General features: G+C 31.0%; 1 protein-coding gene across 2 annotated transcripts in view; it reads left to right on the top strand.

Moving 5' to 3' along the window:
* Nucleotides 1–14,877, top strand: part of tok (tolloid-like protein 1 tolkin) — a 68,569-nt gene that overhangs the window by 2,793 nt on the left and 50,899 nt on the right. Inside the window, exon 1 of one of the 2 annotated variants that reach the window (XM_089700083.1) lies at nucleotides 13,196–13,287. The exons of the other annotated variant lie outside the window; for it this stretch is intronic. The gene's annotated coding sequence lies outside the window, so the exon portion shown is untranslated. Of the gene's footprint in view, nucleotides 1–13,195; nucleotides 13,288–14,877 lie in introns of those variants that run through there. 2 annotated transcript variants of the gene reach the window in all.

The raw sequence follows: 14,877 nt of genomic DNA, 5'->3' as shown, positions 1-14,877 counted from the left end.
ATGAAAAACATAAATGAAAAGCTTACTAATCATAAGCGTCAAATAATTATCAAAGTTATAACATTTCATGTAAATTATAAAGCCTGAATAGTGATATACATTTCAATAACATATTTGCAATCAGTTAAATTTTGAATGCGTAGACGACATGATTTACTAATTGCTTTTAATATTAATGGGCTTTGATGTATGCTTGTACTGAATATAGATACGTAATGATAGAAGATATGGAACTGATATAATTGTATAATCTTCAGACTACACCTATTCTGTGAAATTAATCTAGGCTTTATCGAGGTTCAAAGCTAAACATATTACATGAAATTGCGCTATAACATGTATAACAAGATTACGTATTGTGAGTCTGATATATTATCTTGAAACATGCTAACTCAGCTCAAGCACTATTAATTTAGATATCTATTAAAACTGTTATTGAATCGTCATAATATATTATCTAAAAATACAATAGCCATAAATAAACCAAGCCATAATAAGTATTCGCTAACACGGAAACAACTTATGGAGTAACGACATTAAAAGTTGTGAGACATATTAAAATCAAAATCAATGTCATCCCCAAATAACTTTTGTGAAATATAGCAGGGGTTCTCTTTTTAACTGACGTAAGATGTTCCAAATAACGAAGGAGTTTCTTAAATCATAGCATTTTGTCATTACAAGAACCTTTAGAGCTTTTTGATATTAATACCTATACATATTATTATACCTATGCAAAATGCAAAATAAGATGAAGTGGGTCTTAATTTCTCCACATTATAATGAACAGTACCTATACTTATATTGTAATAAATAACATTATTAATAAACATATAACATCATTAAAAATCATATCCATAGATAGGCAGTTAAATTCAGCGCCCCCTAAAGGAAATTCGTCTAAATTGGGAGTATTCGCTAATCAGTTATCCGGATTTGGAGGCAGTTGCACGCAAATTAATGGCATGTCACAAGCAGATTTCACTGCACGGAGCCGTGTAGAGGCGATCGCGATCCATAAGGATTATGTTGGAAGCGATAAAGGTAGGGTAGACGAAAAAAAGCAACAACGGGTGGTACAAATTGTAGGACGTATTTCTGTTGTTAGTCGTGGTTTTATACTGGTCAAATGGAAATACACGATTAGAATATTGCACAACATTGAAAGAGCTTGTTTTGTATTTTCTTTGTTGCAAATCGGCTTTGCAATGTTCTCGCGGCGTTTTTATTATGCTTACACTTTTATTAGGGAACCTAGTAACTTTTTACATTCAAAAAATGAAAAAAAAATAAATAATAACGACATACAAATTCAAAAATCTCCTCTTCTACTTCTTTTGTCGCTTTTCTTAATAAGGTTAAAGTTACACTAAAATAATACATTACGTCATTACAGTACGTTAACAGAACTGAAGCATGTACTCATTATCAAAATTTTATGTAAAATACCTACTAGAGGGAGTACAGGATATCGCTGCCTGCTCTGACTTTCGCCCTAAATCACCCAAAGGGTGTTGCCTAGCGAAATATCGTTGGCATTCCTCTATCCAAGATAATCTGGGCCCAGTTTGTCACGATCGACGCGTCTTACAAATTCCGACCTCTATCGATGTCATCTTGTAATAACGAATTGGAATGTGATTTCGCAATCCGTTCAGCGGATTTGTATATAACTGGATTATTTGTTTTTCAGCTATTAATCATCTGTTAAATATAAATTATGTAAGCTATACTATCAAGTAACTACCTATAAATGTTCTGTTTTATGTACCTATTGGAAACCTCTATCTTAATCTATGTAGATTGTACGGAACATTCTATTCATCTAATAGTCCATTGAATAAAAAGTTCTAGAGTGCGTGAGTTAGTAACGTAAGATGTTTCTTCGGAAACATGTCAAGAGTCCCTAGGTAATAAACATACTAAAACCCCGGGACACTAGGAGGAGCTCCGGAGTGGGGGGAGGGGGGAAATGGGTCCATTTTTTCATTTTTCGCTTAAATCTCAAAAACGGTACATGTTAGAGAAAAACTTTCAAGGAAAAGTTGAAAGGCCATAAAATTATCTACAAGTTGTACCTACATCATTTTTTCCTATATCCTACCGTTTCTGAGTTATACGCAGTAAAAAATGATTTTGGCTCAAACAATTTCCCCATACTACACATCAATCGATCAAAAAATATTTATTTCTTCCAAAAAACTCAAATGTGCAACTTGTGACCGGTACTGATAGATTGCTCTTAATTAGGTCTATAATTGGTAAAATAAACACATTCCTCCATGGAAGCCTTTAGGAGGAATCGATTGTCAAAATGTTATATTAGGGCAGTTTGAGTTACTGAACTTGATCTTTTTATTTTTTTCTTCCAAAAAAACTCAAAAGTGCAACTTGTGATCAGTACAGATAGATTGCTCATAATTAGGTCTATCATTGATAAAAATACCAGATTCCACCGCGGAGGCGTTTACGGGTAATTGAATTTTATTAGGGTAGTTACGATACTTGAACTTTTTATTTTTTTTCTTCCGAAAAACTCAAAAGTGCAACTTGTGACCGGTACTATTAGATTGCTCTTAATTAGGTCTATAATTGGTAAAATAAACACATTCCTCCATGGAAGCCTTTAGGAGGAATCGATTGTCAAAATATTATATTAGGGTAGTTTGAGTTACTGAACTTGATCTTTTTATTTTTTTCTTCCAAAAAACTCAAAAGTGCAACTTGTGACCGGTACTGATAGATTGCTCTTAATTAGGTCTATAATTGGTAAAATAAACACATTGCTCCATGGAAGCCTTTAAGAGGAATCGATTGTCATATATTATATTAGGGTAGTTTGAGTTACTGAACTTCAACTTTTTATTTTTTTTCTTCCAAAAAACTCAAAAGTGCAACTTGTGACCGGTACAGATAGATTGCTCATAATTAGGTCTATCATTGATAAAAATACTAGATTCCACCACGGAGGCGTTTACGGGGAATTGAATTTTATTAGGGTAGTTATGATACTTGAACTTTTTATTTTTTTTCTTCCAAAAAACTCAAAAATGCAACTTGTGACCGGTACCGATAGATTGCTCATAATTAGGTCTATCATTGATAAAAATACCAGATTCCACCATGGAGGCGTTTACGGGGAATTGAATTTTATTAGGACAGTTAGTTAAAAAGTTCAAGTATCGTAACTACCCTAATAAAATTCAATACCTCCTAAACGCCTCCATGGTGGAATCTGGTTTTTTTATCAATGATAGACCTAATTATGAGCAATCTATCGGTACCGGTCACAAGTTGCACTTTTGAGTTTTTTGAAAGAAAAAAAATAAAAAGTTCAAGTATCGTAACTACCCTAATAAAATTCAATTCCCCGTAAACGCCTCCGTGGTGGAATCTAGTATTTTTATCAATGATAGACCTAATTATGAGCAATCTATCTGTACCGGTCACAAGTTGCACTTTTGAGTTTTTTGGAAGAAAAAAATAAAAAGATCAAGTTCAGTAACTCAAACTGCCCTAATATAATATTTTGGCAATCGATTCCTCCTAAAGGCTTCCATGGAGGAATGTGTTTATTTTACCAATTATAGACCTAATTAAGAGCAATCTATCAGTACCGGTCACAAGTTGCACATTTGAGTTTTTTGGAAGAAATAAATATTTTTTGATCGATTGATGTGTAGTATGGGGAAATTGTTTGAGCCAAAATCATTTTTTACTGCCTATAACTCAGAAACGGTAGGATATAGGAAAAAATGATGTAGGTACAACTTGTAGATAACTTTATGGCCTTTCAACTTTTCCTTCAAGGTTTTTCTCTAACATGTACCGTTTTTGAGATTTAAGCGAAAAATGAAAAAATGGACTCATTTCCCCCCTCCCCCCACTCCGGGGCTCCTCCTAGTGTCCCGGGGTTTTAGTATGTTTATTACCTAGGGAATCTTGACATGTTTCCGAAGAAACATCTTACGTTACTAACTCACGCACTCTAGACCCCCCTTGGAGGGAATCATTCAATGGACTATAAGTAGGGTGTAGTTTTTTAAATACGACAATTAATCAGTTATAGTAGATTAGAGAGAGTAGATTTTATAATAAATCAGATTCAGTATTGAATAGATAAAACTATAGGAATTTATATTATTTTCTATAGAAATAGAACAGAAAAGACTAACAAGACTATGTTATTCTCCTGGATATTTTAAATGAAGTTCACAAGTTGTAAAAGTAGAGTAAGATATAGTATGTTTATTTAAAAAGAGGTATTTATAGAAGCCTTTTAAGTTGTACCAAAGAGATAAGTGTTACCTGTAATACGCCTTATACATATAACTATACCAGTGATCCCTTGATAAAGTTTGAATGAATGCCGTAGTTTCAATCTTGTTTTCCCTATTAAGTGCAAACTTGGGTAAATCTCCTAGCAATTTTCAGTTCTTCGATCTATTAGTAAAATTAAGCTTTAAATTTCCTATCTATACTTCGATAAAAGGAAAAAAAATACAGGACAGTTATTTCTAAAATCAGCTTGTCTCATGTACTTGAATGTATAATTTTAGCAACACTAGTAATCTCCAGACTCCAGTGGACTCTAAAAATCCAATTTCATAAAAATAGGTACTGGATTCTTATGAAATTTCCTAGCTTAGGTAAGTAATCATATACTAAAGTTTACTTTTATTCGAACAAGGTATATAAGGTAACGGCACCAGTGGTGGACAAGCATCCAGTAATGGACAAAATAAATATTAAATTTAAATATTAAGACCAAAATTAACGTTATATAATTTGGCAATACTTAAAATAAAAGTTTGGTTTATAAGCTATCAGAATACGACACTTCATCTTATTCGGCCAAAACGTTTGAAGATGGCAGAACGTTATGTTTAGTTGCTGCGACTCATTTCGAAGAAATCCGTTTTTACTAAGGAAATCCTTAAGGAAGTGAGGACACAATTTTGGTTATAAGAATTTTTGTATAAATGTAAGCAAAATTTGATATTACTTTTATTTATAGTAGTTAATTGTACGAAATATTACACGATTTAGTATCATGATAGGTTATGTTGTTTAGATAAAATTCTTCAGTGTCCATAACTGGATTTAATTCTATGGATATATCCATTTATGGACATATGTCGAAAATAAACTTTTTTTAAAGTTATTATTTACATGCGCTTCTCTGTATTGTCTTTTCTTTCTGATTAATAATATACCTATCACGACCATTTCAAACAAAGGGTTCCAACATTGTACAACAATTGTCCATGACTGGATTTGCTTTGGTTCCTATAATGGACATTGATATTTTTTTGTTAAAATTACACTAATGGGTGGACAACAACATAATATCTATCTAAACATGAAGAATATATTTTAGAACAATGGGTCATTATGTGCTGTGCGACTCGTTCTCGGCTTCATTCTCTATCACTGCGTAGAGAAGTCGCATACTTATGCGTATTGTAACGAATCTATCATAGAGAGTTCTCTGATGAACTGTTTGGATCGCTGTCTGCTGCTAAATTCCACCACCATATAGCGCACACGCTTAAATTTCATCCACACCATCTTGACAACAGTTTAAAAAAAGCTTTTTGCCTCGTGCTACAATTTGGAATCCATATCGATAGACCGATCAGATTAAGGCTGTTGGCGGATTCAGATTGGCGATTCACTTCACGAGTGTAACGGAATGCCAGGAAACAGAGAGATATGGCGGAACATCGTGAAGCGGGTAACATCTACCCCCCCAAACCTCATGTTGACCACGTTCGCTCTGACGAGAGTGATATGACGAAGAAGAAGAAGTCCCAAAATGGATGGAATGGCAGTACTTTTTTTAGTTATATTTTTCATCCCTGACTTATTGAGAAAAAAAACCATATTGGTGTTTCTTAACGGACATAACTCGTATTTAACGATGCATTTGTCCAATTTTTGCCTAGAAAATGGAAATTAAGACTTTTAAATATTACAAGTATGCAAAATAATTAATAAGTACTATTTTTTATAAATACATCCCCGATTTATTATATTCCAATCATCATTTTCAAGATTCTATTGATAACTATAAGTCTTCTCCAAGTGTAAATAACTGGAGAAACAACATTAGGTACAGTCCATAAATGGGTGTTCATAACTGGATGTTGTCCAAAACTGGGTGTACATCATTAGATTTTCACTGTCCATCACTGGTGCAAAAAAGTGGTTTTTTAATTTATAAATAACTTCATTATTTATGCATTGTAATCTTTTTTCTAACATTGGTTACGTTAAACTAACATAGAACTAAAGGTATAACTAAACAATATCCAATAAAGTTAAAAAACCTACGAGAAATTTGCAAAAAACTTCAATTTTTTCCTTAATCTGTACAAGACTGGTGCCGTTACGTTAATAATTATTATAGAGTATCTATTGTGAAATTTTGGTTTTAGATACATTTAAAAAAGCTTTCCGTAAGTAGGAACATGTTTTCGCTTTCATTGTTTGGTGTAGTTAAATGTGGTCAACGGAAAAGGGCTATTTAATTTTCAACCCAAGAAAACCTTTGTCATTGTTTATTTTTACAATTATAATATATCGTTCATGTATATAATGAATTATTCATTGTCTTAATAATTAAGATTTGTTTAAACTCGATGCACGGTATGAAATAATTTGAAATCATCCGATTCAACTATGATTATTAAAGCCTATAAAAAAATAATTAGGTTGCTCTTAAAATGCCTTACTACAGATAATATAATACTGGTATTACTAACTTATTTCTGTGGTTCAGTTTTCAATAAATTCACTATACTAAGAATCAAATATGTATTTAATTTTAGTTCTGGGGATGCTGGAGTCACTAACAAGGGAGTGAATAGGTTAATTTTTAAGTTAAAAGGAAACACTTTAAGGGAACAAACCTTTTCAATTTAATATTTAGGCCCTTTAAAAGCCTTCCTTCGGGCATTATTAGTTATTACAACTGTAAACACCGTTTTGCTTTTAAATGATATTTGAGTCTTAAATCGAAGTCTATTTTTATTCATTTTTGTTTAAACATTGTTCATTTAGGAGTATCAATCACCTAAATTGTCTTGAACGTAATAATTTAAAAATAACTTTAAAAGATACGTAATTTTTGTAAATTGCATTAATAAAATAGTCCTGGATTTCCAGAATCAGAGTGATAATGTGGGTAATAATTTTAAATATAGAGAGATGGATCGCTATTTGAAACGGTTAGGTATAAGGGTATACCTATTTTGTTATGTTTTGTAAACAGTTCTAAACTTTATTCGTTATAGAAAAATAAATAAACATATTCATACTTCACGCTGCATAAAATACATTTTACTTTTCAGCGTTCCAATAACACGAAACAAATTAATGGTTGGTGGCGACGCGTCGGCATCCCCTTTGAAATAATCAATTTTATTATTTCGTCAAAAGCTTACACTGAAGGTATGCAGGTGACAGTGATGAATTAAAATTTACAACGCTGTAATAACGTTGTTAGGGTAAAAGCAATAAGCACTTTGAAATGAGGTGTTATCAAAATACCCTTTCACATTTTAACGAAACACAAATAAATTGATGTTTCGCAACAATTTAGAATAATAATGACCCGCAAACGTGATGTTTCGGGAGCCACAGAGATTATGTCCGTCACTTTTAAATAGATTAGCCTAATTAAACCGTGTTTTTATGCTTTATATTAATTTTATTTAATACACGACGAATAATGATACAGAATCTTTAAATAATCGTTTTCACAAGGGCTTTTAGCAATTTGATTATTTTTTCTTTTTTTTATATTTTACTCAATGAAATTTAAAATGTTCATTTGAATGCAAAATGTTAAAATAATGTCATTTGGTATAAAAATTATTAAGAAGGAGACAAAGAAGTTTGGAACTCGGGACAGTCCATTTACTATGAAGAGCCCATTTAAAGATAACGTTCAAGACATTTTAACAACATTCTTCTAAAACATAAAAATGTTTCATTGCGTATTCCCCTTTGCATACACTTGAAAGATAAAGCTGGGACTACACTTGTGTGTCATTTTCTATTTTATAATAATAAATCAATGTATGTTGAGTTCGTGTACGACGCGACGTACGTCTGTCGATTTAAAGATGATAAGTTAAAAATATACTCCCAACGGGTTTTCAATTTTCATACGGCTAACAAATTTCTATGAAGGCTTTGTTTAAATTATATGGGATAAGCTTGATTTTTGAAAATTTGATTTGATTGCAGTTATAAAGGCTAGAAAATAATACGTAGATAGCTACAATTGAAAAATAGTATTCTTATCATCATCATCATCAGCCTATATTTTTGTTCCCACTGCTGGGACACGTGCCTCCCTTAAGGGATTTTTATAACGTACTAGCTTTCCGCCCGCGGCTTCGCCCGCGGTTTTCAACGAAAAACCCGCATAGTTCCCGTTCCCGTGAGATTTCCGGGATAAAACCTATCCTATGTGTTAATCCAAGTAACCCTCTATATGTGTGCTTAATTTCATTGTAATCGATTCAGTAGTTTTTACGTGAAAGAGTAACAAACATCCATACATCCATACAAACTTTCGCCTTTATAATAGTAGTAGGATAGGCACAAGAATTCTTATAAGGTGTATAAATTAATTATCACTCAGCTATCAGTTAAATTGTTATTTAACGTAACGTCTAAATATACGACAAAATTAAGGTGATTATTTCCTAAAAATCAAAATAAACACTCTCTTTTATTTCTATTTCTTTCATATTGTGCTCTCATCTTAAACGTGGAAATCACAATCGTCGCGTTTCACGATCATTTTCACAGACAAGATCTTGGCTTTAATAGTGTTAATTAAGGCTTTGGTGTTATCACTCGCTTTAAGATTAGCGCAACTTTATGGGGTCTTAAAAAAGTGTCGGCTTTTTGAGTTATGTCTTCGCCTGTCACGCGAGATGTACGACTCTTGCTGATAATAATTTTTTTTATTTATTTTTTACTAGAAATCAGTCCCGGCTTCGCCTGTGGAACATGAGGCAGAAAAGAATTTTAAATTAATAAAATCGGTTATTTGCCAGTCGGAATAGAGAGTACCTAATTGTGACAAGAGCATTCATTAAGATGTATTACTCATTATAAGTAAAAGTAAGTTTGAAATACTTCTTTTTTCGGCTGTGAGGCGCGAGGCCTATTGCACTTAGTGTTTATATCTAACTGTGAAGGAATTTATGAAGGTCCAGGTCATGAACTAATGAGATTAGAGATGTGTTCAAACAATTATGAACTAGTTATAATTTATATTCAGCAAAAATCAACTGAGGAACTACTGAACTAGCTTAATAATAATATACAAATTACAAACACATTATTGGTACAAACCAGGGGTTTGTACCAATAATGTGTTGCACCTTATATCTCTCCACATTAAGACGTTGACTTTTTTTATTTATTTTTACTCCTAAAACAATTTCTTAAACAAATTACAAGTTAGCTTTTCCTACACGTGCTACAATTTTATCTCCATTAAAAATACGTATTTAAAACAGTTTTTAAATTCTACAGCATCGTTAAAAAATTCTGAATATATTTTCAACTTGCTGAACCGTTAGACATTGTTCTGTCCTGTCAAAATCCCATGAACAAAGCTGTTTCATTTTTGCTGAATTTTGTAACGAATTTTTCGTTTTTTGTAACTGTCCTTTCAGTTTACCTCTATTAAAACGATTTGAGAAACTCAGTCAATTCAAAAAATAGATACCTACCTACCTACTACATTTTCGGATGCTGCGTACATAGTAAAAAAGTTATTTATTTTTATTTATTTCATTTCATGTGGCTTTTACATTTAACAATTTGACTTAAGAAAAAAAAACTGTATTTTTTCAGATTTATGCATCTTCTTTTTATGGAAGTGTTAAGTTTAATTTATTTGGAGCTATATTACACTAACGTTATTTCATTTTGAAAAAATAAGAGGTTAAAAGTTAAAACATATCTGAAACAAATTTTCAAAATAAATATAATTACCCAAGTAATATATATTTTTTAATATCAATCAATGAATCAGACGAATACACACGAAAGCTGTTAATTAAATTAACAATATTGATTCCATTCCCACAATACAATATATTGGAGATCTATAAATATTTGCAGCGATATAAAATATTGTACGTAATAAATAACAGAGGACGTGGATATGAAAAATTTACTAAAATGTGAACAAAGGTGATGATCGATCTCAATAATCTATTATCGAAGCTCCATTATTGGAAAAACCAGCTACGAATTTTGTACGCATTTGTCATATAATTTATCATAATGGGTAGATGCGTAATATTACAGAATTTTAATAAAATTTTATGAAAAGCGGATATAAATAAAAATGAAGGATTATCTCCAATGATAACGTTTTTAAATTATTTGAAGGAAAAAGTATAAAGAGTTAACCATAGTATAAAGAGAATACCTACGTATAAACGTGGTTTAAACGCATTATGACTTGTACTAAAATAGTGATAGCATAATGAACTATATTATGAACTATGAACTATCCATACTAATATTATAAATGCGAAAGTAACTCTGTCTGTCTGTCTGTTACTCAATCATGCCTAAACTACTGAACCAATTTGCATGAAATTTGGTATGGAGATAAGTATTTTGATACCCGAGAAAGGACATAGGCTACCTTTTATTGCGAAATATGTACCACAGGGGCGGACCTCTAGTAATGAATAAAAACCGATTTAACATACAAACGGAATGATTTGTTAGAAGATAATAATATCTAAGTAAATAACAGGAGAAGCAGCTTTTTATGAAACAAAAAAAAGCCCGAAGAATTAAAAACAAAATGAAGCATTCATAAATCCTATACTTACACATAATGCGTCAGTGAAACAATGCAGTTTGTATATAAATATTAGCAGCATAATGCTCTTAATCAAGGAAAGCTTAAGCTTTAAATATATAGAAAAAGTAAGAAAATATTTTTTGCAGCGTTTCTGCTAAGCTGATAATAATGCGTGTACACGAATAAAACGGTTTAAAAAGAGGCTAATAGCATGATAGTGTGGACACGCTTAGAATTAGGTATTATGCTGCTTTCAAGTAACATTCTTATTATCGCTACATAACATAGTATAGAGAAAGCGGATTGTGAGCTTTCTTACAATACTTTTTAACAATATCATTATTTATTTTTAATCTTACCTTTATTGGTTTGAAACTTATCACAATATTGAAGTATCCATAAGCTTGTAGTAAAAACATATTTAACAAGATCCTATTCCTCATTCTGTCACTGAGTTCGCGTTAAATTAATATTTGACACCGGGCTTCAATTCATTTATTGTTCTTGAACAGTTAGATTCATTTAAACTTTGAAAGAAACTTTAACCTTTAGAGTCTAATTTTAGTAACAATTGATTTCCCATTTCAATAATATGAAGTGGAGATTTATTGTTAAAACTTTATGGTTTTATTTTATCTTGCACAATTAACTTAGTATGTCCTTAATCAATTTATAAATCTAAACTTAATTTGTTGTTGTTTATTGTTACGAATTAACTCAACCTACCGAATCGATTTTAAATATGCTTTTAAACATGCTTAGGAAAAAGCTACATTTTTGTATTTTTTAACTAAAATATAATAATAGGTATAAGTACGTATATGTTAGATATTTAACATGGTAATATTAAGGTTCGTAAAATTAATTAATTATTGGCCGCTTCGTTTACGGTTAGTTTAGATTTTAATTAAGGCTATCACTAAACCATCAAAGCCCACTATTATTATACTAAAGTAGGTTTATATTGGTCCAGATTTAAATCAATAGATATGAGTTACTCAATAACGCTAAAACGTTATTTATACGTAGAATATTTTTTACAGGGTGAAACATTATAGAAAATAAAAATACTACAATTCAAACATTGTTTAATATGAACAAAGAAAACTCTTGTTGTTACTCTTGTTTTTGATAATTAATTATTACCCATATAAACTTGCAATGTTAGTTTTTATTTTATATTTGGATGTTTCTAATTATTACACTCTGTTTGTTGATAAAAATGCTTAAAAATTTGTAACTACAAATACCTAGTGTCTTGCTAATTTTCCTCTGAGTGACCCTTCGGATCGGTAGTATGTAGTTTGAAAGAAAATTACAATTCATAAACACTTGCAAAAGTTAATATGAGTAACATTTTATTTCAGTTCAAGTTTTATGATTAAACCCGGGCGCAGTCGGAATGAGCGACAAGTATGTAAATTTTAAAGCTGTACCCAGTGTGTTAAGTGTTCCCTTGTTTTATGCACAGCATTCCTTTGAATCTCTTAGCGCCAGAATGAATCATATGCAATTAATACATATTATATTTCTCACTTAGGTACATCTCAGTCTGCTATAGACCACTAATTAAATGTTTCCATTCCACATTACATACACATCGTGAATATGGTAATTAATGCTTGTTTACTTAACAAGATAAACTTTAACATAATAATGAATAGCTTGTTGTTACTCTGTTTTGACAAACGTTTAAATAAAGGCCAGTACAGTTGTGAATAGAAGTGTTTTTGTCCTTTATAATTTCAGTTAAAGTAAAAGAACTTCATGCTCTACAATATCTGTGTCTCTACGACGTGAAGAAAGTCTCTATTTTTTATATTCTTCAGCCAATCTATTATATTATAATAATATAATATTAATAATTCATTTTATGCGTGATTGACTCAATACAGTTTGAAGCAAAATTTGTTTCTATTATTTTATTTAAAAATAAAAAAAATCTCTTTTTGTAACAACTTGCAGGGATCTGCAAAATTATATGTTCAATGTTAATGGGCGGTTGTGGTCGCCTACCATCCACAACAACTCAGTAAATTTGCCGCTACGATATTAAAAAAGCGTTACTCACATGCTCGTAGATTTGAGATCAATAGAATAAAATAAGAATCGACCAATTTTTTTATTGATGCATAAAACTCTACACCACTCCACGTGTTCATGTTACATCCAAATAATTAAAAGAAAAGACTTGGAAATATTTAAAGATTAAAAAATACCTACATAATTAGTTATGTAATGAACATAATTTTTGTAAAAATAAAAAATACTAATAACGATTGCGAATGCAACAGTACCCAGTGTTCCCGACCGAATCGCTAGGATATCAGTTGTCCTCGGGACGCCGCATTGTCAAGTCGTTTGTCGAGTGTGACCTAACCTTTACAGACGCGTAAATTAGTGTGTTACTGTGTTTATTTTTACGAGTGCATGTAAGTAGTTTTAACAGCTTGGCTCGGACTAGCTTTGTGCGAGTTATGAATAATTGTTTATATTTTACATTTTTTTTTTACTTTAATTTAGTAGTGATTAGGACGGGATTTATTTTCAAAAAATCCTCTTAAGTTTTACAGTATACCTATGTATTAGCTAGATGTCAAAATTCTAATTTTTTAAAAATAATTTACAAATAATTTTTAAATAATTAATCTGTTATGTACGTACTATGTATGTACTTATTATCGATCAAATTTCAAACGATATGTTGTAAAATAAGTTACGTTTTTGTTTATTATATGTACTTAGATACTTGTCCCATAATATGCATTATGTTTATATTATTATTAGTTATAACGAAAAAAAAAATCGATTACAAATATATTTTGAAATAATGCAATAATGCATATGTGGATGAATACATACCAACTTTATGTACCTACGCATAATATGCTTGTGTGGTTTTAAGTTATTTATAATATACTTATGAAACAATAATAATACCTACCGACTCTACTTAAAATTGATTAACTTTTGGTTTACATAGCTCTGACGAGCCTGACATTATGTACTACAGTAATTATTGAATTAAATTGTATACCGTACCTATGTACTGTTCCTAACTGTTTTTTAATTTGTTGTAAAATAAATACTAAGAACAAGACTGCTCTATTTTATAACTTAAGTATCTAATTGAATACCTAACTAGTGCATATTACATAAATTTAGTCATAAATAAAAGTCTACCGGGGCGGAGTCACGTCGGGGCGGGCAGCTAGTATATTTTTCATAAAGTATCTAAAGTTAGATTGTAGAGACGTATAACCGAAAAAAATAACTTATAAATTTTATATGTATAAATGAACAATAGCCTGGTATTTAATGGGACGTCTAGTTTAGTTCAAAATAGGTATCTAGTAAAATAAATGAAGGGTTTTAATCAAAGTTTAAATTCAAGGCTGGAATGTTAGTGCTTTCTCAGTTTCTACCAAAAATTGAAATAAGATCTTGTCTTTGTATTTATAGGCTTGACTATTTAGTATTTATTCATTACTTGGTTTTGCCCGCGGCTTCGCCCGCGCAGTCAAAGAAAAACCCGCATAGTTCCCGTTCCCGTGTGATTTCCGGGATTGTGTCATTTTCCCGGGATAAAAAGTAGCCTATGTCCTTTCTCGGGTATCAAAATATCTCCATACCAAATTTCATGAAAATTGGTTCATTAGTTTAGGCGTGATTGAGTAACAGACAGACAGACAGAGTTACTTTCGCATTTATAATATTAGTATGGATTTTCCCTTCTCCTTTCCTTAATTTATGCTAATGTTATTAGGTAATATTATGAAGAGATATTTAGGTTGCATAATTTGTTTACTTTATGAGCCTGAATATGACACATTGACCTAATCATAAAAATACAAATATGCTACAAAATGAGAACACATTATTCTGTCGGTTTTGGGAATGTCGTTTAGGAGTAATAGGTACCAAATTCAGTGCAAGTTGCAAAGGATGTTTAATAAATAGGCATCAATATTTTAAATAACTCTAGATGTTTTTCTTCTTTCTTTAAACTTAATTTATATTCG

Source organism: Colias philodice, chromosome 10 (assembly GCF_061535455.1).
Source record: "Colias philodice isolate Cphi_HAF_F1 chromosome 10, ilColPhil1 Martin Lab GWU primary, whole genome shotgun sequence".
NCBI lineage: Eukaryota > Metazoa > Arthropoda > Insecta > Lepidoptera > Pieridae > Colias > Colias philodice.
The sequence above is the reverse complement of the archived record's forward strand: the minus strand, read 5'-3'. Positions and strand labels throughout refer to the sequence as shown.